The sequence below is a fragment of the Rissa tridactyla genome, chromosome 2 (genome assembly GCF_028500815.1).
Source record: "Rissa tridactyla isolate bRisTri1 chromosome 2, bRisTri1.patW.cur.20221130, whole genome shotgun sequence".
Lineage (NCBI taxonomy): Eukaryota > Metazoa > Chordata > Aves > Charadriiformes > Laridae > Rissa > Rissa tridactyla.
Window position 1 is genome coordinate 160,573,117 of NC_071467.1, and position 24,843 is coordinate 160,597,959.

Here is a 24,843-nt window from a genome sequence, read left to right on the forward strand (position 1 = left end):
TGCTGTTATGGGAAGGTTTACAGTAAACGCTATCGAATAGATTCAAAAGGGACTGTTGACTAATGTTGCTTTAATTGAAGAATGGTAACTAAATGCTAAGTTAGGGCTAACATCGTATATGGAAAGATGAATTTTAAGTAGAGAAAAATTGCATATCGATCAGGTAAGTAATGCATTTAAAAATATATCTTTCTGATACTGCAGTTGTCATTATAATTGTGGTTGAGTTGCAATTAAGGACCTTTCTCTGTTAATCAAAAGCTTTTCCTGGTCAGTGAGTGTTAACTTTCATCCAGTTGCTGAGCTGTGTGTGTCAGAGAGTCTGTGTATCATGTAAGGATCAGCTGGCCAAGAGACAAGGGTTATTCCAACAAGATCTGGACTTACTTCTCAAGAATAGTGAAGAAATGTAATGTTTAATCCATTTCCTATATGGACTAATGGTAGCTGTTTTACAACTCTGTGGTTCCCCGAAGACCACGAGTGCTGCTGAGAGATTCTGTCCTGTGACTAAGAGGTTTGAAAGTGGTCTTACACTGAATCAGCCGGATAAGGCACAGTTTAGAGAGGCTGACTCGTACAGCTGGTGGGCTAGGCTCTTTTTTACTCTCCATCAGTCAGGAGTCACTGCGTTAAATCCAGCAGAGTGACGAAGGTATGAGTAGTGTTGAACCATATGGATGGTGCGGAGAGGTACATACAGATTGAGTGATGGAGACTTGCTATTGATGGGTGGGTGGTTACCTGGAAAGCTTGTTTTTCTATTATTTAAGGTTTTGCAATTTATTTAGTGGTCAGTTGTGTTGTTTTTAAGGTGTCTTTCTTGCAAATGCTTCTTCTTTTTTTCCTGTTTTGTACAGTTAAGTGTTTTTAAATCTAAGATACTGTGCCTTGTTCTGCATTCCCCTAAACCCATCTGAGGGTTTCTGCTGGAGTGGTAGTGTAAGGTCAAGGTGATGTGAATGAGATATGACCCAGGTCTTTGGAGTTTCACAGTGTCAGCAAGATGCACAAAGACGGTAACAGAGTTTATGCAAGAAGAGGGGAAAATTTATATTATAGATTGCCCAGTGGGAAAATTTGTTCCAAATTTCTAATTAAAACCCCTAAATTCTCACCTAGGCAGAAACACGTGTGATTTGTTGATTGAGTGATTAATGGCACTTTGAACCACGAATGCACTCTCTTCTTGAGGTTTCATCAAAGAGATGGGAATAGCCAACAGAAGGATTTGCTGCTGGAAGAACCACACATAGTGTTGCAAGCCTTCCTCGGCACCTAACTCTGAACCCCATCCCTACCTTCCTCCCCAGAGAAAATAATTTGTCTTCCACCAAGATTACTGGCTATATGAAGCGTAATGTTTGTGACAGAGTTATAAAATGCCAAAAATATTATTCTCATTCCCGTTAATCCACCTCTGTAGCCCTCGCCGGTGGCGCACAGCGATCATTAAGCAGAGTTTTCTGCCCAGTATTTACTCTACAGACTTTGCAGATGCCATTCTTGTAAGAGTGTGGCCTGCTCAGCTCCCTGCATCGCATTTTCATCGTCAACAGAGAGCTACCAAGTCACAAGAGTGAGAAAAAGCAAACAGGATGTGTCTGTGTTACTGCCTTCCTCGGATGTGCTCCAGGGATTGCCTCTGCCATCCCAGTGGAGTCTGGATTCCTTCTGGGAAACAGGTCAACACTTGCAAATGCTGCTGCTTCCCCCCCCCGCCCCCCCCCCCGAAATGGCCTTTACCATTTGCAGGGAAATGTCAAAACAAAAGCTTTGCATTATTTGCTGGATTTAATCTGTATCTTGTAGCTCTTACGCCTTACTAAACACTTTCTGAGCAGCTCTCAAGGGAACCGCCGGCGCTCAGCAGGTTCTATGATCAGTATTAGTGGCGTGCAGGAGTGCTGGTAGCAACCAGGCTTGGTGGCTTATCAGGTTTGGTCACGCACTGGTGCATCCTCTTTAGTTGCTGTCTGTCATCAGGGGTGAAAAATGAATGAGGACAATCCAACATGAGCTTTCCCACCCCCTTCTCCCGGGGTGGCTGTGCTGCCATGGTGACCTCCCTATTGCTGAATGTGCTTGGATTGTATTCAGAAAGGGGTGGAAAAGGAAAGAAGAGGGAAAAAAATCCCCTGATGCCTTGCAAAGGGGTGCTCTGTCACCTGGACTGGTTGAATCTGGAATTTCTGTTTTTTCTTGGCCATCTCTGTAAGTCTTTTTAAGGAAGAATCCTCTTGCTTTTGTAAATAGGATTGGGCCAGTGCAGCTTTTCATCTTTCCAGGGGAGATACCATCAGGCTACTGCAACTAAAGTTATCAAGAAGTACTTTCTTTTGTGTATTAGTTGAGCTAAACCCCATCCTTCCTTTCACCGATGAAGAGGTTCGCATCCTGGTAGAGAAGTGCAGAGTGGCATTGCCAAGGATGGGCATAGCTGTAGCTCCCTGGTTTTGGAGCCTTACAGTCCTTTTATGTCAAGTGAACAGCAAGAGGAGACCTTAGTAAGGCCAAACAGAAGGAGAGAGCACACAGAGAGGGGAAGGAGAAAAGTGTGAACAAGCACCAGGAGCAAACGAGAGCAGGGAGGGCTGTGGGGCAGAGGCAGAGAGCCCGCAGCTTTGCTCCGGGAGAGGAGCAGCCAACAGAGGGACCCCAAAGCTTCAGCTATCCACCAAACAGCAGGGACGCTGATTTATGCAACGTGATTTTGGCAGGGCTGAGGACTGGGATTATCCAAAATTTCTCCAATATCTGGATCACCACTGCGGAGTTTCCTCCTTCTGCTTGCAGTTGGTGCTTGCCCGTGAGGGCTGCTGGCAGCTTCTCTGCCTGCTGGGTCCTGCTGCGGCCCGGTGTCTTGTAAACGGATAGCCTCTGTGGCATTTCTGAAGGAGACAACATTTTGGCCCCAGCAAGGGTAATTGCTCTGCCCTTTAAAGGACACCATCCATTCTGTGAAGGATTGAATGACACATGCAAAAGGTATAAAGTTAAAAGCATTTCTTTCCCACCCGAGCCATGAGCGCCCAGCGAAGGAGCCACTCTGCAGCACACGTGGCTTCCATGACCCCCGGCACTGCCTTGTGCCCAAGCATTTAGCCTTGAACCGCTCATTTTGGAGGCTTTTAGCCGCATGGAAATGCCCAGGAGCTTCTCCTTGCCCACACTGCCCCTCTTGGGATTTGTTGCTGTGGGTTTTAATCAGCAGTGGCCAAAGCGGAGCCCCAACAAGCTGAGTCCAAGGGGCTCCAAGCAAACCTCAGTGCTGCCCCTCAGCCCCTGACCTGTCCCCCTTCAATAACACTCTCGAGAACAATTTACCTACCAGCTGTTATAATTAGCTGCAAATTAGGACTACATTAGCAGTAAACCTGCTGAATGACTCAGACCCCAATACATACACGTGCAAACATGCTTTGCCCCCCGATGTACACGAATCAGGCGGTGCTCGTGCACAGGGCAAGGGCTTGTCGCCGGGTTGTTCCGTAACTTGCTGTATCTAGACTGGTGGCACTGAGTGCACGTGTTTTATCTCATGTCCCTGCTAACTGCCATGGGATGGAGGGCTGCTGAGGCGCTAGAGCAGATCTGGGAGGTGCCGTATTTTAGAGTATCTTTAAATAATCAACCCAAGGGGAAATGTCTTCCCCTCTCAGTGAAAAGGGCTTCTTCCACAGCTTGCCATTATCCTTCCCAGACCGCTGGAGCTGGGAGTAAGTGTGGATTGTGTGTCAAGCAGAGAAATGATACTCTTCCTTCCCGATAGCAGAGATGTGGTGGCTCCATCAGTGATCACCACGATGAGTTAAAGTGCCATGGGATGTGACCAGCTCAGACAGCAGTCCACAGGCAGGGACTTACACCAAACCGAAGAGCAGGTGGTTCACAACCTCTCCAAGTACAAATGGAAATCCAGGGCATACTTCAGCCTGGCTCACACCATTGTTTATCACCACAAGCAGGGTTGCGGATAGTTGCACTGAGAAGGAGGGACAGAAAATGTGTGGGAGGACAGAATCATAGAATCATAGAATGGTTCGGGTTGGAAGGGACCTTAAAGATCATCTAGTTCCAACCCCCTGCCATGGGCAGGGACACCTCCCACTAAACCAGGCTGCTCAAAGCCCCGTCCAGCCTGGCCTCGAACACTTCCAGGTACGGCGCATTGACAACTTCCCTGGGCAGCCTGTTCCAGTATCTCACCACCCTCACAATAAAGAATTTCTTCCTAATATCTAATCTAAATCTCCCCTCCTTCAGTTTAAAACCGTTACCCCTCGTCCTATCATTACAGTCCCTGATAAAGAGTCCCTCCCCATCCTTCCTGTAGCCCCCTTTAGGTACTGGAAGGGGCTGTAAGGTCTCCAGCCTTCTCTTCTCCAGGCTGAACAACCCCAACTCTCTCAGCCTGTCTTCATAGCACAGGTGCTCCAGCCCTCTGATCATCTTCATGGCCCTCTGCTGGACCCGTGGCTGCAAAAGGAGACAGGACTTGATCTCCTGCTCCTCAAGCCTGGGGAGCTGCAGCTCATCTGGTGCTTCGCCCCAAAGTGGGTAACGCTGCTTGTGGGAGGACCAGAGCTATTTATTTTTTTTCATTCTGGTGGGATGTTTCTGTTATGAGGCAGTGGGGGAGAAACCATGGTGAACATTTCTGGAGAAAAAAAATGAAAGTGAGGAAGTCGCTGCATATTCCAGCAGCTGCCATAAACCGACGGAAAGGTCAAAATCCTGTTGCTTCTGAAAAGCAGCTTAAAACCACCAGCATCAGAGAGTGGGCATGAGAAACTGAGACCGCTTTGGTTTGTTAATGATTTTCTCTACTGGTTTTCATGCTCTGGTGAGCTGACAGTGATTTTAGAAAATGTGCAGCCCTGGCTGATCAGTACCGATTAATCTTGTACTACAGAGAGCTCTGAGACCTGAAAGCTGTGAAATTTCTGTGGATGGTTGTGAGGAAGAAGAAAACCAGTGATGAGCCTGATGAAATGTTTGAGACTTTATTTTGCTATTTTCTGCTTCCTTATAGTCTCTGCTCCCTGCTGCTGTTTTCTGGCACATCCCAGCTTTGCACACAGCTTTGAAGCATTCTGAATGGGGGGAAAAGGACGGTGACTGTGAAACAATAAAATCGGCGAGGTATTTTCAAGCAGGTAGCGGTAAATTCAGATAGTAATAAACCCCAGAAAACCTCCAGTGATGTGGTGGAAATTGAAATGGAGGTACATTGAGCAGAGTGTTTTGCCCCAGACTCTTCCTTCGCTCCCTTGCTGGTGCAGAGCCCAGCAGCATCCTTCCTCTGCAGCCCTCTGGGGGCTTAAAGAAGATGTAGACTCTTTGCTCTCGCGGTGAGTTGTCCGAGAATGCAAATTCTCCAAATAATTGCTTTTCAAAGAAAGTTATTTTTGCCTGAAGGGCAGGTTATACACATAAAAATACAGTGCGTTCTCTTGAGGCACAAATTTACAGATCGGTGCTGCAAACGAATCTGCCCACCGACGCTTCTTCCTGGTCCTGCTCCAGGCAGCTCCATGCATCTCATCGCAAAGTTTGATTAAAAATACCCGTATTACTATAAATGACTGAATTACTCAGCATTGACGTGCTGTTGTCAACAACGTGGTGGGTGAGACCAACAGGGCCAGTCTCCCTTTTGGAACGCTATTTTACAAACTGTACAGGTTTGGGGCAGGGAGAGCTCCCATCTGGGAGGAGTCCATGTGGTTACGGTCCTTGCTGGTGTTTGGGTGCAGGTATTCGTCCCCCAGGCCCAGCAGCATCATAGACGCTTCATTTTTTCACCATCTTAAGGTTACTTTAATTCTGCTGCTATTCAAATAGTGTCATTTGGAACAGTAGGATGCATTCCTGAGAGACAGAGAGAAAACAAAAGCAAATCTTGGGATTGATTCTAGGCAGAGCTGTGAAATGCAAATAGGAGGGGCTCATTGAGGTAGAAAAGGAGAAACTGAGGCAGGAAGAAGCTGGGCACTGACTGCCAGCAAAAGCAGACACCGCCTGTTTCTGAAAGCAGACAATGAGTATGGATTTATCAGGATTTCCTTTTTCCGTCCTTCACTTCTGTTACCTTCAGGTACCAGGTCACTTCTGATGTGTAAATAAAGCTGGAAAACCATCTCAGTTACCTTCTGATATAATATATTACTGTCATCTGATTCATTTTTGAGGTGAAAAGAAAATAACGTAGATAAGACTTCCATATATGACATCTCAGCTTAAAGAATGCAGCTTGGAGTATCTTCATGCTGTATGCTGGAGGCTTACAACCTACGTGCCAAAATTCACTGGAATTATGATTTCCATGTATGATCACAACTGCGCTCTCAGCCTTATTGCACCAGGGTTTCTTCCTCCTTTCACTTGTACTTCTCAAGGGCTCTGACATTCAGAAGAGTGTCTGTGTAAGTAATTGTTGTCCTAGTCTGACTTTCTGCTTGATTTGAATGTGCTAAGCTAGACTGCAATTTATTTATATTTGCATGCATCTATATTACAAATGCTGCTGCCAGGCTTTAAAAGCAAATTTCAAGCCCAGAACTGTTTTCACAGCCTAAAATTCCACTCGACAGTAGCATTTAGGTAGGTGTGTACTTTTGTTTAATTAGAAATCAATGTTTTGGACTATTGACTCCTTGCTCAAAGTTTCAGTGAATTGCCGAAGGGTGCAATTTCAAAGATGTTGTTAAGGCAGTTTGTTTGTCAGGTTTATTGGATCAGCAAATCCCAGGAATTACCAGGATTCAGCTGTTTTCTACTTTCACCTTTATTCTTGTCCAACCTAAAAGCAATTCAAGGACTTAAAAGTGCTCAGAGCGGTGGGGTTTTAACGCCTCAACATTGTTTTAGCCATTTTATTGTCATTACAGGGCCGTACTGAAATGCGAAGGCTTAGGTCTCGAGAGATGCAGGGCTGCTCTCTGAGATATCATTGTGTGGCTGGCAGGCTTGGCTTAGAGGCTAGAATTCTCCATGCCGGAAAGGTCACGCAGCCTTACTGGGCTTTAGGACAGAGCCCAGTACCTCATCGCCCACTTGCACTAAAGAGTTCCCCATCCTGTCCTTTTTCTGCTCCTCCTTTGATAAAGTTGGGGCGATTTAAATGGAGGAGGGATGATAGGATTAGCTGACATTAATTAAGAGCATCCTGTTGTTTCTTCAGAGATTTTTCCAGGCATTGGAAAACAGCTGCTTCCCAGTGCTGTGTTCTCCATGGGGTAACAAGGACCCTTTTGACACGCTCGGAGCTACAGTCACCGGATTGTTTAACAGATCCTGCCCATCTGGCCCCATGGTTTTGTTTCAGTCAGTTCAAGAATTACGACAGCATACGCAGGATTCTTGTGACAATCCTGCCTTTCCTGGCGGGCGATGCTCCTGGAGAGGAACAGATGATTTGTGATATCTCCGCTGCTTGTACACAGTATAATTAGAGATAATAAATAAGAATAGGGCAAGAAATCAATGTAAGAAATATAGAGGAGGGAGAAATGAGATGGAAAATCAACCAGAGACATGAATGAGATGAAGCGTTTGCAATGGAGACGTTCTTGTGGCAACAAATGTTGGGTGGCTGTTCAGAGGTGACGATTGTAGCAGCCGCCTCGAGAGAAGGACTGAGTTGAATGGATGAGAGGCTGGAATAATGTTGACATTTCCTGAGGGACATACTTGAACTTAGGGATGGTCAACACCCAGGGATCAGTATGGGGACTGATGATGTTCGTTAGTGACGTGGATGGTGGGTGAGATGAGCCCCTGCAGCAGTACACACTTAGCACTGATGACTGACTCTCAGTGAGAAGGACTTGGGGGTTGTGGTGGATATCATCTGGAAAATGATCCAAAAATGTGCTGTCGTTGCCAATAGGGTGAACCACATACGGGGTACATTGGAAGGAATGGAGCAATCCAGTCAAGGGAGGTTGTTATCCCCCTCTACCTGGGGCTGGTGGGGCTGTGCCTGGAATAGGGTGTCCTCTTTCTGGTCCTCCCGTCAGGAAAATGCTGGGGAACTGGAGAGGGTTTCCCCAAAGGACTGCCAAGATGCTTTGAGACCTAGAGCAGATGTTTTGGGATCTGTGAGGAGAGGTTGAGGAAACTGGTTTGGATTTTTGTCCAGCAGGGAGAAGGCTAAGGGGCAATTTCATAGCAGCCTGCAACTACCTGAAGGACAGTTTCAAAGGTGATAGAGCCAAACTCTTCTTGGTAGGGGCAGATGGTGAAAGAAGGAGTAAAAGATAAGAGGTTTTGCCAATAAGGGTCAGGCCGGATGTTAGCAAAAACTCCCTCAAGAGGGTGGTGCAGCACTTGGCACAGGCGACTTAGAGAGGCTGTGCCTCTCCATCCTTGGAGGTTTTCAGGACTCAGCTAGCCAAAGCCACGGCTGACCTGGCCTTAGTTGATACCAGACCTACTTTGAGTGTGAGATTTGAGAAGAGGCCTCCAGACGTCCTTTCCAACGAACATTTCTGTGATGCTCAGCTGTTCAGTTGCAAGGAAAGCTGAAGCTGCAATATCCTGATTGTGCATCTTTTCCCACCCAGTTCTCATCGCTGGCATACAACTGTTCTGATTTTCAAGAACGGAGTGACTTCTCAGGTAGAGGCAGCTGGAGCTGCTTGTACAGCTGATTTGTATCAGTGGACCAGTCGAAGGAGACCACTGCAAAGCCCAGGACGAACACCAAAGTATTTATTGGGCCAACAAAGGCAGCGAGATGTGTGTTTCATACAAAAGGCACCCAGGCTGCCTTCTGGCTATTTCATATACATGAAGCGTGACCTTGAGAGTCCCGGGCAGTTATTACGGCAGCCCTGAGCTGAGCGGTGTCGGGGCACCCCCGGCCGCTGCCCCACTTTGGGTAGTGTTCATTTACCAGCCGGAGGAATTGCAGTGGGACTGGGTTTGTATCAGCTATCTGTCACTATAGCAACTCTTCACTTAACCAGTCCCTGCACTAAAAATAGATCACCTTGATCTCAAGGAAAGAAAACCAAAGGAAATCAAAAGGGGCAATGACAGCAAGAGCTGTAGAGTCAGCTATTCACTGAAGGCTGGAGCATTTGAAACCTCTTATAAATAATCTATCATGTAAAACAAATATTTGAGGGGAATTTATTTAATCCAGAAACGTACCATGTCAGTGGGTTTGAAGCTTTAGCAAAGGGCATGCATTACTTTTTTTCAGAGGGATGTGTTTGCAGTCATCACCCAGCACAAAGGGGATGCTGAAAACCATGTGGGATGTTGCTTAGATTGGTTAAGACGTGTCAGGGATCTTATCTTCCGAGTAAGCAGATCTGCAGCTCTGTCATTAGACCTGATAGCCCTCGATGCTCTTGTATGTAAATTACCAAAATCCCTGCTCATTAATGAATTTGTTATTGGTATCTGCAGAAATCTGTGAGGGACCCAAGCCTGAAAAAAAAGCTGAATGCTGTTAGCGAAGTTGCCGCTATCTCACGTTGAAGTTAATGGGAGCTGAGTGTCTTGGCACCTGATAGGGACAGGGTCCTCTGTAGGGGATGTGCAAATGATACTTGATCTTATTTTTCCTCCAAACCCAGCTATTGCTTACATCTGAAGGGAACGGAATAAATCCTTGTGAAGGTAGGGCAGTAGGTGTGAAGGCAAAATAGCAACAAGATGAAAAACTTGTTAAAGAGCTACAGAATTAACTGACAACGCCTTTGATGCAAAAAGAACCAAATTTGCATGAAGATAGCTCATATATCACAGGCAGCATGTGTGATGCTTAGGAAAGGGTTAAATTAGCTTCCCGAGTGGCTGGAATTAGCATCGTGTTTTCAGCATTATCAGTCAGCAAGAGTTTGCTCTTGATAAAAGGCCAGATTATTTTAATGACCTTTTTGGGCTGACAGTTTGCAGACAGAGCTGATATTGAAATGTGTAGGCACTTAACTGCCCCTGCCCTGTATATTCTAATTCTTATTTTTATTTAGTATTATGAATTGTATTTTTGACGTTTAGTACATCTTCCTAAAACTCAGATAAACAGGTTTCGGTGGTGACATGCACTGTGCAGAGGGGGAGTGGTGGGAGACAGTGCTGACCCCCAACTCCCACCATTCTTTTCAAGCTTGAAGCACGTTACTACAAGGAAAAATGTTAAAGTAGAATTAGTTCTTATTACGTTTTTTTACCTCACTTGAGATCCACTGCTTTTGTGCCATCCAGGGATCTGACCCATATTCTTCACCTCTTCACTGGGTGCTCTTTTTAATCAGCTTTGGAGCTATGAAGGAACTGGAATGCAAAGTAATTAGAAATCCTAAGTGTATTCCCAAACAGGAGGCATGGAGATGTGAAAATAGAAATGTAGGGTTTTTAAACCTTTAAACCTTCATGTCAGATACTTTCTTAAATGGAAGAAAATGACTCGTTGAAAAGGTCCAGTGATGCAAAGCCCATAAGCCTACCCTGGACATGAATCTGGCCCACTGTGACTGTAATAGGAAAACTGGAGTCTATTTGAACTTAAAACTGAAGGGCTGTAAAACAAGGCTCTTATTGTAAATCATTACAGATCTTTCCCAAAATAAACACCAGTCTAACACAGAGCACAAAACGAAGAAGCAAGTTCCCTACAAGAAATCCCAACAGCGTAAACTAACCTTGAGATGCAGGAGACTAATAGAGAAAAACTGTAATACTCAGGATTGACAAAACTAATCCCAACTGAGGAGACTCGTAGAGAAACGATTATGTTATGGGAGTGAGCCACCGGCTGAAATGAAAGCCTACTACAAAAAACATGAGTGAGCAGCACTCTTTAAAATTTAATTACAAAACTGTCTGGGAGATCAAGAGATGCTGCTTCTGTTGGAGGGAGCTGGTGGCTGGTCAGGACCTGGAACGATACACTTGGTGCTTGCTCTCAGCTGAAAATTAGAGCTGTGAGGCTACACACATGGAGGAAAAGCCAGTTTAAACTTGAGAAGAATTAGACTGAAGAAATCATAGTAGCGGAGGTTTTTTCTCTGTGCAGGGATGGGTAACAGCGTGAGTCTCATCGCAGCTGAACAGCTGCCAAGGCAGGTTCACAGCACTGCCCCACCTCTCGGTGACCACGTAGACGTGAGAGTGCCTCTACGGCAGTCCCTGCTCTGCAAAATAACCCTACAGAAGGCAACTTTAAATTAGCTAATAACTAATTTAAAGGAGAATAGTAGCTTCCTAATTGCCCTGTAATGGAGTTCGTAATTTTCCTTGCTTCCCAGGCGAGTTTTGCAGCGGTGCTGACACGGCTTATCCAAGTGTTGTGTTTAAAGGTGACTTGGATAAACCTTCTCTCCATCTCAGGCAGTGCAATTCCAGCTTGCTGTTTCCTCCCCACCTTCTTTCCTGACAGGACTCAGGAATCCACCGTGTTTGATCCTCTCATGGGTGTTGCAACATCTCATAACCATAAACAGGCCACGTAGGTTTGGACTTGACTCTTCACGCTTCTGAAAACAGCAGCCCGAGCCCCCCTGTTCTAGATTCCAAAATCAACACAAAAAGGAGAATTTGACCTCAAAAGGCATTAAATACTCAGCAACAGTTGGTGCTTCTGAATATCAAATTTAATGCCTGATGTCTTTTTACATCTTGTTTTAAGGGTCACAGACCCTTGACTTTTTGGACTTGAGCACCAGCACACGCTCAGGTGGCTGAGAGGTTTTTGTTAATAGCGTGGGTAACTCCTGTCATTGTATCATTTGCTCAGTTGTAGATCTTGGAGTATCTTTAAAAGATTGACACCATTAGTATCATTTTATAAATGGTAAGTTTAGGATATAGAAAATTAAGTGTTTTATCATAATCATAGTGTGGATGGCACTAGAATAAAGGCACGTTCTGCTCAGGTGCAAGGTTACATTACTGTTTTTACAGCTTTGAAATTCTTTTCTAGTTAGCACACAACAACAAACGTACCAGGTCAGGCCAATTATCCATCCACATCAGACTCCTTTTGTGCCATCAGCCAGTAACACAGGTACAGGGAGGAGTATAAGAACAGGACAAGAATGTGACGATGTTTCCCATTACGCTCTCCCAGCCTCATGTCCTGAGCTAAAGCTAGTGTTTGGTAGACCTTGACTAGTTTTTCTTCCATGATCTCATCCAATTGCCTTTCACAATGAAACCTCTAGCGCCTACAACAGCATCTGTTCTGCTGTTTAAGAACGTAATATATCAGAAGTATTTCCTTGTATTTGTTCTGAGCCTCCCACCTGCTGCATTCATCTGATTCTCTCTTCCCTGTTTCCCATCTCCATCCCACGCCTGATTTTAGACAGACCTCTGTCATATCCTTTCCCTGCAGTCATCTTTTCCTAAACCAAAAAATTACTCCGTTCCTTTGATCAACCTTGTCAGCCTTTTCTGCATCTTTTCTAGTTTTATTGAGTCCTCTTTGAGGTTGGTCAGTAGAAACCCATGGTCACCTATTGCAGTGTGTCGCCTGGACTCAGTCTGCACCTCCGCATTACGAAGCTGCCTTTCAGCACAGCCCATAAGTGACCAGTTAGACAGGGCAATGCAACCACTGATGCCACTCTGGGGCCTGACCAGTATAGCTCACTCCAAGACCAGGCTACTTTTATTCTGCAACCCATCCATTTACCTGTGTAGACTGTCCACTCATAGCCAGACCCCTCTGGCATGTAACCAGAAGACTTCTCTTGGCCACCCAAGTGGCTGCTTACCTGAAAAGAAGCGTGCTTTGCCTTGGTGGTGGAGTTTTCTCCTACACTGATTACAAGGAATGGCTACATTGGCAAGGTGGGACATGTGTGTAAGGTGCAGAGCATTTCTTTGCCCACTGATAAGGTTAGGTAGGTAGCTTTGTAAGAGCTGTAATAAGGATAGTCCAGTTCACTGTCTAACAGATGGGAAAATGATAAACCTGAAGAATATTATGATGTGATTTATCTGTCTGGAAGATTTAACTCAATAGCTGGAATTTTTTTTTGCTAAGAAAGGGCAGAGATCAAACTCTGAAGACGAATTCAACTGTGCACACAAGAGCCTATAGTAAAATAATTCTCTGAAAAGTGGAGTTGCACATTTATTATTTCCTTGGCTTGTGTCTGACTATCTAATCAGTCTTTGTACATGTCAGCAGCACATCCATAATAAGAAAGTGCTGTGGGGATTGTGTGAACTGGAATTAGAGATGCGATAATCAGCCAAACCGTTGGAGACAATGTAAAGGCTGCATGGCATTTGCATTCCTCTAGCTGAGGAAAAAAACCTTATATGTGCAAATGAGCTGTTGGGTTGGGTTTTTTTTCTCCTTCCTGGTATGTTATAACCATGGGCAAATTACTCTCAGAGCAGCGCTTCCCTGACAGCATGCCAGTTCACTCTGGGGTGCCTCCATGCCTGATTAGACCTGTTCCAGTATGGTGGTGACAGCCGTACTATATTCATTTATTAAGCGAGGTGATGTGGCAAATACAGGCATATAGATGCATATATGCTATGGAGAAAATCGCTGATGTATGGTAGGCCCCCATAGTCCCCAGACAGAACAAAGGACAGTTTTATGATGAAGGGACCATAATTGAGATAGACAACCTATTTTCCCACCTGCACAATTCTGATAATATTGATCCATCTCATCAAGATGTTGTGAAAGTAACTAGTAACTACAAAGGGAGCCTCACTTCGTGATCCTCATACTGCCTCAATGTTCTAAATTGGTATTGATTCCTTAAGTAAGCAATCTGCCTGTCGCCTGGTTATTCTTCTGGCCAGCCTCACGGTTTTCTGTCTAAATCCTCCTTGACTCTTATCTTCCCATATTCTGATTAGCATCGCAGTTATTAAGGTATAAGGAGAGACTGAAAGCAAAAGGCTGATGTTGCAGAGGGAAGGTGTGAAGTGCTGAGCAGATAAAAGCAAGGTCAGAAGTGATGAGTAGGACAAGTTCAGCAAAGTCTGATCCTAAATTTAATCGCAGCCCTGTATGGCTGCCGTGCCTTTCCTGCCTGGAGGAGGAGAAAGGCATGGGTAAGCCACTGGTGTGTTGCAGTTCAGTCCCTGTGTTCAGCCCCTGCCCATACCCAGTGTCCCTTCTTGCTGTGGCAAGAAAATGAGGCAGAAATAGGTGAGACTTGAAATAGAGAGCTTGTTCATGTTAAAGGTTTTTGTGGACAAGAGCTGTCCTGATATACACCCTAGGGCAGACATTAGCTAATCGAAACTATTCTTTAATGTATATAGCTTTAAGCTGTTCCTGGAAAATAATTATCTATATTTTAAAAATATATTACTCTATACATTAAGAGCATTCTCCTCCCAAAAGCCATTAATCAGCTAAATAGAGGTGGTAGAAGTTCTGCCTGCTTTAACGTTTCAGATAACTAGAAGTTAGGTTAAGTGCCAGCTCACCTGCAATGAGCAGACTTCTGTCCCGTGTTGGGTTGCATGACCCAACGCCTAGACCCTCCTGCCATGACAAGATGGATGTTTAAGTTGTCAGGCCTACAACTTGAGAGAGGGACATGGAAAAAAAAAAGTCCTATATGCAGGTCTAAAGGCACATGGGACTGTTCTGTATCCCTTTTCCTAAAACCGAGGCTCGTTATCCCAGACCAAGCCTACTCACCGCTTAGACCGTACCAAATGCTGCGTTTAAGTGGCAGGTGTCAGAGCTCATCCCAGCTCAACTGGCATCTCGAAGAGCAGGGAACATGAAGGGAGCCTCAACGCCTGCAATTTAGGAGACAGCTTGAAGAGCACGTAGTTAAGACACGAGAACACACTGTTCGCCAATGGACTGAAAACAGGAACTTGCATGGAAATCTTGGATTTATTCCATTATCCAGCAGCAAAAGGAATGTTTCAGGACAAGAAGGTGCAGGGGAAGCTGATTATGTTCTTTGCAATAATATTCTTCATCAAAGGCACGGAGGAGATGCCTTCTTGTTAAACAGAAATATGAGACGAGAAATGTAGTAATACATGGAAAAAAGCAGCAAGTCTCGGCTCTGTGTTGCTTACTCGGGCATTGTGAAGGATGTAAGAACAAAACAGCCGAATTGTATTCAAGTGCAGTATTTTGCATTTGATGATGCAGGCTGATTCCCTCCTTGCCCTCAGTCTCCTGGACCTCTTTTGAACCTTGAGAAAAGACTTGACAAAAGAAACCTGACTGGTGCAATTTTAAAACCCCTTACGGGAGGCTGTTCAGGAAAAGAGTTGTTCCAAGAAGAGGAGTTATTGCAGCAGATGAAAATCGGAGTTGTCCTCGCTGCACCGGTAGCTCGAGTGTCACCCTGGCTGACTCGCTCTCGCACGCAGGGGTTTCTAACTTAGATTAAGAGGTGCTTTAAAGCTGAGCTGCTTTGCTCAGCGGGGAGGGGGGGTTGACATTCAAACTGTAGCAGGGAGGGTGCAGCTCAGTCACAGGGGTGCTGCTGCTGCTGCTGCTGAAGTCAGTAGGTCTTTTTTTTTTTTTTCTTTTTTTGCTCTCATTCACAGGGAAGAAATCAAACATAGTAAATCCTGGCTACCAGTGAAGACAGCCCCCGTGAGAAAGGGCAAGGAGCACAAATAGTCCATTTTCAATAGGGTAAGATGGTAACAAAGGGGGTTACGGGGGACTGTAGCAGGACTGGTGTTAATAATAGGAGAGGTTGAAAAAGGCTAATTGCATCTACACGTAACATTTTTAGTGTTAGTTACCCTAAACAAGTTTTGCATAATATATTTCAATGTTGAGGTTTTATTGTAGCAGTTCTAACGAGTCTTTATGATCCATTTTCTCTACTGCCGTACAGTACCATGATCTGGGATAGCTATAGCATGTTCCGTCTTCATTCCACCTTTTTCCAGAAGATGAGCCTGAGATGCAGAGAGACGAAGGAATTCAGATGGGATGGATTCAGTATCAAAACCAGAAGTGAAATTTTAAATTTGCTATTTCAAATTGCACTTCTCTGCTCAGCTGAAGGGGACCTTTCTCCTGGCTGGCTCACCTTCGACAGTGCAGTTTATGTGGAACAAATGCTCCTATTTAAGTTACCATTGCTGATCTCCCGCTTTCTCTTGTGCGCGTTTGCATCGTGTAACTCATTTGCCCTACTTGTTGCTCGAGAAGACTTTTGAGGGTAGGCCAGACGAACTGTATCTCCTTACAAAGCAAGTAACCCAGGGGCTGATTTGCTCTAGGATGCCTTCAGCTGTATCAGTGTCAGTTTTCTGTCTGTGTATCTAAAGACGGTGTTTTGTGCTCAGTTATCTTTACCCACGCGGCTACCTTCAGGTCTCCCATCAGGATGGTTTCACGGGGGCAGGTGCATTTGCAGAGGCCTTTGCTCATTTTTCCAGTTGAAATAGTTTTATGAAGGGTCAAGAGACAAACTCTGACTTCCTGCTGAACAGTGATTTAGTTACTAGTGGTAATATTTTGATAATTAGAAGGTTCTTTTTATTAATTTACAGAATCTTTAATAACTACGTGCTTTTGTAAGTAATCTTTTTAGCTTTACCCCCTTGTGGAAATGACATTATTTCAAATAATGACTAACTATAGCATTAAATGGAGAGTATCTTAGTTGGTTCATTTACTTTGTTCAGATTATTGTTATCTTCCAACAACACTATATGGGTTTGGCTCTGTAAAACATCACACACTCTGACTCATTTGGTCCCGTTCACCATAGTGGGATTATGTTCATGTGATTGGTCTGGTCCCAGGAGTGCTCAGCACCTTGAATGAGAATGGGAACATATATATCCAGCTGTCCTATAGCTCCAGAAAATTCACTGGGGGTATCCACAGTTGAATTTAGATGAAGCTTTTCATTTCTGTGCAGATCTTTTCTAGAAATATTGAACACGCTCGGCATTTGTGCAAGCCCAAGGCTGTTTCAATCTGTCTCTGCATATTCATAAGCCAGTGATCTGTCATGGCCGTACCTGGCGTGTGTGTGTACGCACACATCCTCACACATGCACTGCAGCTTGTGTGCAGAAAGAGTTACGCATATGGGAACTTCTCATCGTTGATCAGCAGCTGCGAAAATGATGACTATTTCTGACCATGCTGCTTTTTAGAAGATAGACATGAACACATACGAGAAATGAGATAAACAGTGTAACTGACTTGGATGGTAGTAGTTCATGTGTAAAATATTTTAGAATCATAGAATCATAGAATGTGTTGGGTTGGAAGGGACCTTTAAAGGCCATCTAGTCCAACGCCCCTGCAGTGAGCAGGGACACCTTTAACTAGATCAGGTTACTCAGAGCCCCATCAAGCCTGGCCTTGAATGTCTCCAGGGATGGGGCCTCCACCACCTCTCTGGGCAACCTGTTCCAGTGTCTCACCACCCTCGTTGTAAAGAACTTCTTCCTAATGTCTAATCTAAACCTACCCTGCTCTAGTTTAAAACCATCGCCCCTCATCCTATTGCTACGTGCCCTTGCAAACAGCCCCTCCCCAGCTTTCTTGTAGGCCCCCTTTAGGTACTGGAAGGCCGCTATTTTGTATGTGAAGGGTCAGTTCCTCATCTCCATAAACGCAAACCCATTACAGATTCACATCCAGTGGATTCACATTTGGGTCCTTTATTGTTAGGCTCTTTTTCTCAATTGTCTCTGGAGACCTTCATCCAGGATATTCAGAGTAGAGATTTTTTATAAATTTGAAAAGACCGAAACATCTGGATGTTCTAGATGCTCACCCAAATGCTTTGCCTGTGTTGTGCTCCCGGCTGTATGGGTGTCTCCACAATCTGTTACTGAAAAGGGCTTATTTTTATTTCTAGGACCTTATCCACAGTCCTTGCCCCTGGTCTGAGGAGCTCAGTGGGAAGGACTGGAGAGCCAGATGCCTTCCCAGGGCAAGCAGCCTAATAACTACAGTCCCACCTGCAGCCTCTGTAAGGGATCTAAAACCTCGGAGAAGTACTTGGAGACACTCCGTCCCCTACACAGCTCCTGGTGTGTCACAACACCTTCCTCCAGCTGCCCTGTGAGGACACAGGCAGGAGGACCTGGCAGCCCCTCTTTGGCCAGCCAGGATTTCAGCCAGCTTTCCTTGTTGCTGTTAAAACCTCATCAGTCGTAGCTATGAAAATTGCATTTATTTTTTGCTCATCTGTTTCAGGAAGAGATTTTGAGCAGCAGAGTGGAAGCACTGCAATTAGCATCTGCGAGAAAGATAAAGCCAAGAAATAATGAGGCCTCCCTTGAAACGAGAGCACATGACTAACTCCAAGATGAGCTCGCACCTCTCTCATCCCCATAAAGGCCACCCCTACTTGTCCAGCCACTGCTGCTCTCTCGTAGAACGTGTGTCTAGGACGGAAAGCATTAGCAGAAAGCCCATCTGCCCCTTGTGATTCCATTGCAGTCACCCGTCTTTCACAGAGGGGTGCAGTGATTTCTGTGTGTTTGACAATTAAAGGGACAGCCTGGAGTCTAGATACTCAGGACAGAAATGATGTCTCTGTTTTTGGAATGGTTTCAAATCTTCCAGGTAATTTTTTTGGGGGGGTTTCCCACTTTAAAGCTCTTTCTGTTTCTGAGTCCACACAATCAAAGGGGAAAACCAGCAGGATTATACTGGGGAAAGGGGAAGAAAGTCCAGAATAAGTAAACTGAGAAGGCGTGTTTCTCTGTACTGGCTTCTGGTTGTGTCAGAAGGGAGAAGGGTGAGTAAGAAAAATTCAGGCAGAATGGGATTTTTGTGGGTGCTGTATCCCTTTAAATGTGAGATTATATTTTGTGTTTGAGAAAACCAAACGGACACGTAGAACAATCCTTGATTTTACAATGATTCCAGATATTGCTGAGCATACAGAGAGGAAGCCAGCACAATTTTCATTTGGTTAGGTGGCCCGCTCAGAGGAAATCTGATGGACTGTGTGAGCGTGTCTGCCTTTGACGCGGTGTGGTTACATACAGCCACCTTGCAGCTGCGCAGAGTAACTTAGTTAAAGCAGGTAACCCTGTGGCAGGGAGCTTTCAGCCAGCCACCTGCATAAATACCCCAAGGTGTTTGCAGGCTGGGTGGCTGTACGGTTCCAGTTTCACGTCTCTCGGTTGTGGAACAGACATGCTCTTTATTGCAGTCAGCATGTTGTTTGCCCAGATTTTTCTTTTCTATTGTGAGTTTTAAAAGGATGCTCAAGAAAGCGCGCGGCTGAATTTCAGATGACTAGGGTTGCCATATCAGATTGGGGTGTTAATGTGTATGATGCTTAGAAGGAGAGAGATTTTAGATTTTGTTCTTTGATCAGAGCGTGCTGAGTGATCCTGGATAAAACAGATAAAAACATTCCCATTCAGGTGCTGGCATTCCACTTCCTAAAGCCCTGCAAAGATACCGGAACAATTTGCAGTGCTACAGGGTGTTCTCAACGACCTGTGAATCCAGTGGGTGCTCAGTGCCTTAGCTAAGCCAGTGGAACAATTATTTAAATTACTTCTACGGATTTGGATGTCAGGTCCAAGTTTACAATTCTTCTCTTAACCTGTCTGTTTTCCCAGCTGGCAAAACCCGTGGAAGTCAGAGCTCCCTACTGCACCGCTGCGTTTGGCGAAAGCACTAAATCTGGAGGGAAAGTCTCATTTTGCAAGAATCTCACTATACTCACCATTACCACCAATCTTCCCTAATTTAATTTATCTAAATCATCGCCATCTGATGCGCATTAACATAGGACGATGATTTGAAGATTCATTGATCTGAGATGAATAGGAAATGCTGGTCGATGCATTGTAAGGCTTTCAGAAAAGCAGCTCTGTATTTGCTCTCCCACGTAAATCTTTGCTGCATCCCCAGTGAGTTTCGGATCATCCTGCGGTTCTGGGAATGAGTCTGGAAACACAGTGTCCTCTGCCGTAGGTATTTCCTTAGGTGGGGGCAGCTGTGCTGGAGCTCGTGGACTTTATTTTACCAATGGAGTCACTGAGGGAGAAGCAGGGTGCACAGCCTAGAGTCCAGAAGTCAAAGGTGTACTGATACTTACAGAAAGGAGGTGTTGGTAGCACGAGTAGTAATGCAATGTGTCACCAAACAAGAAAAAAACCACCAAGAACAGGTTATCTCTCCTAGAAAACAGGTTTCTGAGTGTTTTCGGGAAAGGAGGAGGACGTGTAAGGCTCTTAGAACCGGAAATAAAGGAGCAGAGACTTTGAAAGTTGGGGGTTTTTTTGCTTTCTATTTCCGTGTATTTCATCCTAGTGATTTAATGGGTTGTGGAAGGTACATGGGTGAGTTCTCACATCTAATCAACCTGTAAAAATCTTAACTGGTCCTGTCAGAGCTCATTAGCTGACATACAGCTTCCTTCATTGCAGCCTTTCATCTCCAGATAGAAGATGTTTCCAGGTGGGGCCTCTGGGTTAGTTTCCTGTCCTGCCTCCTCTGGCACATGCCTAGCGTGACTATTCCAAAGCAGTGGAACTGTCTGGATCCAGAGACAACATGATTCAAGCTCAAATGATGCTTGAGCACTGGTGGGAACCTGAAATACATGAGCTATGGATCACAAACTTGTAGGCTTTCAAGCTCCTATGGTTTTATTTTATGCATAAAATATATGCAGCTACTCTTTCCTGTTTTCTCATGATTTAAACACAAATAATATGCCAGGTTAGGTACATAATCTCAGAAGTGTTCAAGAAATGGTGCTTTAACTGGTCATACACACTAGTCTAAAGCAATGTGGCTGTACACAAGTTACTGGTGATGGTCTACACCACCTAATGATGTGACCCGTTGTGCTTTTCGATGAGTTCTTCTGCATCCATGTGTTATTAATGCTGTAAGTGTATGTAGGTTTTCATTGTATTAAAAATCAAAGCAGAATTTCTGGGCTTGGCTTTTAATGCCCTGTAAGTGCTTCCTCATGTGAATAACTCACTGAGGGACTATTCATAGCAATAAGTGCTTTTATCAGCTCTAAGCATTTCTGTTTTATTTTGCATAAACCTTGCCATACAGACAGGACAGGGAGCAAAGCATCCCTCCTGCTAACATTACAGAATTCAACTTTTTATAGGGGATAATACTGAAATACAGGCGTGGGGGCAGATGAGCCCAGCGGTGGCAACTGGCAGAGAGACTTCAGGTCAGAAACGTACGGCTATTTCTTACTTACTTACCAGAATCACATTTGCCTGGGATTGCTGTTACACGTTTTTCCCCACAGAAGATATAACAGGAGCTGAATTTAATTCCCTGCTTGCAAAGCATCAAACCACACTTTTCCTCCCACATTCCCTGTGTTTAAAACCAGCAGAGTTACTTTAACCTTCTTTTTTTTTTCAACCCTTGCTAAAAACACAGGGGCTGTCAGACAGACAGGCTGGGTTTCAGCATTTTGTCTGACCAAACGTTAAATTATTGGTACTGTTTGGAGTACTCGAGCCTGGCAGTTATCTGTAGATGTCTGACAAACACTAGCTCGTCTTCAGCTGCTCTCACAAGCAGCTTTGCGTGATTTCCATGAGGGGTTTTTTGGCAGCCATTTAGATCTAAGAATACACTATCAGTCTCTGTCCAGATCCCCGTAACTTTTAAACCAGCCTTGCACCCAAGCTATCTGGAGGGAGTAAAGGGGAGAATCTCCTCTGCGGGCTGTGGAGCAGAAGCAGCAGTGATGATCCAGGGCCGTGGTGAGCATTTTGGTGTCAGTGGTTGTCTCACCCCTTCATGAGAGCATCTGTAGCCCACCAGCATGGACCCAATGCATCCATAAAGTTGATGGAAGGAAAAAAAGATTTGCCAAGGGAAAGCTGCTCCTCTGTCCCAGGAGCATGAGCACCCAAGGCTGGCGCTGGGGAAGAGAAAGGTTTGCCCTGGCCTTCAGCCATGTTTTGGCTGGTTTAGCCCATCTCTGCCCCTTGTCCTTGCTGCTGCAGAGGGCAGCGATGTCCCTCGCAGAGCTGCTCTGTGGCCTGCCCTCCCCATACTGCATTTGCCCGGTTTTATGGAGACCTTTCACCTCCGTGTTCGGTGTGTTTGGTCGTGGCATGAAAGTATGTGCTAAGTTCTCAGTGTAGAGCAAGCAATGTAAAACTCAGACATTTAACCTCAGGGTGCTTCACCTGGGCTTGCTCTAAGCCCAGGTGTCTCTTTGCTATTGAATGGCGTATTTGTCCTGCTACAGCAAGGCTGCTAAGCCATGTGGCTTGGTGATCAGACACGCACGTGGATTATTCTTTGCCATATTTAGAGAGGCAGACCTACCAGGCATCGTGTTTGCCCACGTTTGAAATAATCTTGATTTAAACAAGAGGGATTACAAGATTCAGTTTTCAGTCTCAGGCTGCAGGAGTGATTTCAATTAATTAAATGGCATCGGGACAAGTTTGGGAATTGTGTGAGTGTGTAAAATCAAATATAAAGCAATCATGGAAAGGCATCTCAATGCGGCTGTGAATTGAGTGAGGCACCTTCACAGCCTCATTCTTTTATGCATTTGGTGGTAAGGATTTAGAGCAGTGCCGTTATACGTAGTGGCAATCAATTAGATACAGATTGTATGAATTTAAAAGTTGTTTTTAGATGAATTTAAAAGATGTTTTAGATTAATTTCTGTTGTTTATAGGATTCCTCTTGCTGACTTCTTATGGAGCTGAATTCCATAGACCTTCCACTAACGCACAGAGATATTCTTTTTACTGGCTGGTGGGACTGTGAGTGTGTCTTCTTGTTTGCCAGTAACAGTGTATAAATGCTTCTGTTTCCACTGGTGATGGCTGGGGTTTTTTTTAATATCATTTCTACTTCAGTTTCTTTAATACAGCTTATGGGACATCAGAGAGAATGGCTTTGTTTTTCTCTTTTTCTTGGACATGGCTTTATACTAAAGTCCCCCAAACTAACTCTTCTAGGACGCAGTATAGTTTTACTCATATGAAGTCTGGAAGGTGTCAAGCCTGGGTTTTTACATGTAATGTTGCAAATCTGGGCTTTAAAAAGCCAAGTTATGTTTTTTTTCCCCTAATTTGCTTATGTCCGTGTGTATACATGTACAAATACACACAGGTACAAACAGCTGGAAGTTGGCCTGTAAGTCTAGTAATTAATCAAATGTCACAGCCAAATGAAAATACTATCCCTGGCCATAAGCTAGGTAACAACACGCATTGCTATAGAAACCTAATGCATGCATGGAAAAGACCAACTGTACTTACGGAGAGGAAAAAAAAACCCCAACCCTGAATACAGTAGTTCTTTTGAATTTTAAAATATTGGGGAGTAAAAGTGGCAAAGGCTGTGCAAGTCAGATACGAACAACACTCTTTAGATGTTACTCTGAGGCAAGGACGCATAGAATAAGTTGCTAACTTATTTGGAGTCAAGGCAAGGTTCACTGGAAGTCTCTCTATTGATTTTTATTGGGAATTACATCGAGGCCTTTGCTTGTGGGTGAAATGAGACGAGGAATCAATCACAAACCATTTCTCCTCTCCCGAAGTACAGCTTCACTTATGAACAACAATGATTAAACATATTAGCCTATTGCCACTTGTTCCATCAATTTTGTAGACATGGAGCGCATATTTCAATGTTGCTAAGGTGATTTAATAGTCTATTTTACATTTCCCCAATATTTTTTGTGTAAAATTCAAGAGGCTTCATATACATTCATAGCGTCACATAGCAAGTCATAAATCACTGCTGCGTGGTAGGCAAGAAACGTCCCTAGCACTAGCAGAAAAGGAAGTGGAAACAGAGGAACCAACTTCTTTGCTTGAGGAGCTGGTATCCTCTTTAATTTCCCTTCTTTTTATCACCTATACCATTATTTCAATTAAACATTTACAGGTATTTGTGATCAATGACTTTTGTGATCATAACTCATAAATACTTGCTGGTTTTATGATCGTATTATGTACAATATGAGTCTGATTCTTGCTTTGTAAATAGGTACAGATCAGGAGTAAGTTGAGATATTTCTTTTTCATACGCATGTATAAATGAGAAAAGAAGTCAAAAGCAATTCATGAATCAGAATTGCCAAGTCTAAATTTATTGCAACTTACTGAACCTGTAGTCTCTAACATCCTGGGCTTCTGGAATCATGTTACTTTATAAAAGAATTCATTTTCTTCCTTTCAAAAAAAAAAGGAAAAGAAAAAAGAAAAGCTTTTCTTTTTTCCTTCCTTGGAATTTTATAGCCCCTTCTGGGTGCAGAGAAATATTGGGAAGACTTAATGTCTCAAAAAAGAAAATGCAGAGAGGACGTGTGTAGGTTTAAATACCGTGACACTTTGAGGGTTTAGCTGGTGATTTTTTGTGGCATTTGGAACCAGTATTACTGATGAATACAATATGTACATACAAATGTTGTGTTCATTGTGGTAGGACCACATGCATTAAAATAGCTGTGTAGGTACAGTGTAATTTTGTTTGTTTAATCCTGGGACACATCAATGGAAAATCAAGCACCTAAACCAGAAGTTAGCTTCATTACCAGGGTTGCATTACATTGAATTTCACATGCATGGCTTTAGGCACGGTACTTTGAAAATATTGGCTCTTGTTCTTGGTTGTGCAACATTCAAGCAAGGCAGCTGAACTGCGTGTGATGCCAATAAATGAATGAGTTAAAATTGGATCGGCTTGTAAAACATCTACGTCTAATCCAGTGTTTTGGTTGCTGTGCTGTGGCCATATCAAGACCACTTATAATAACACAGCTATTGAAATGCTGGGTTATATTTACATTCTAGAGAAGGAAGGGTTTGTTCGTGTTGCTATACCGCACTCGGAGCGCGAGATGCAGCCTGCAGATCTGAACATACCCTGAGCAAAACAAGGCATTAGGGAGCAAGGTCAGA

The 24,843-nt window shown here is 44.2% G+C and overlaps 1 protein-coding gene across 9 annotated transcripts in view; it reads left to right on the forward strand.

The window, feature by feature from the left end:
• Nucleotides 1-24,843, forward strand: part of PRKAG2 (protein kinase AMP-activated non-catalytic subunit gamma 2) — a 251,980-nt gene that overhangs the window by 132,386 nt on the left and 94,751 nt on the right. The window lies entirely within an intron of this gene.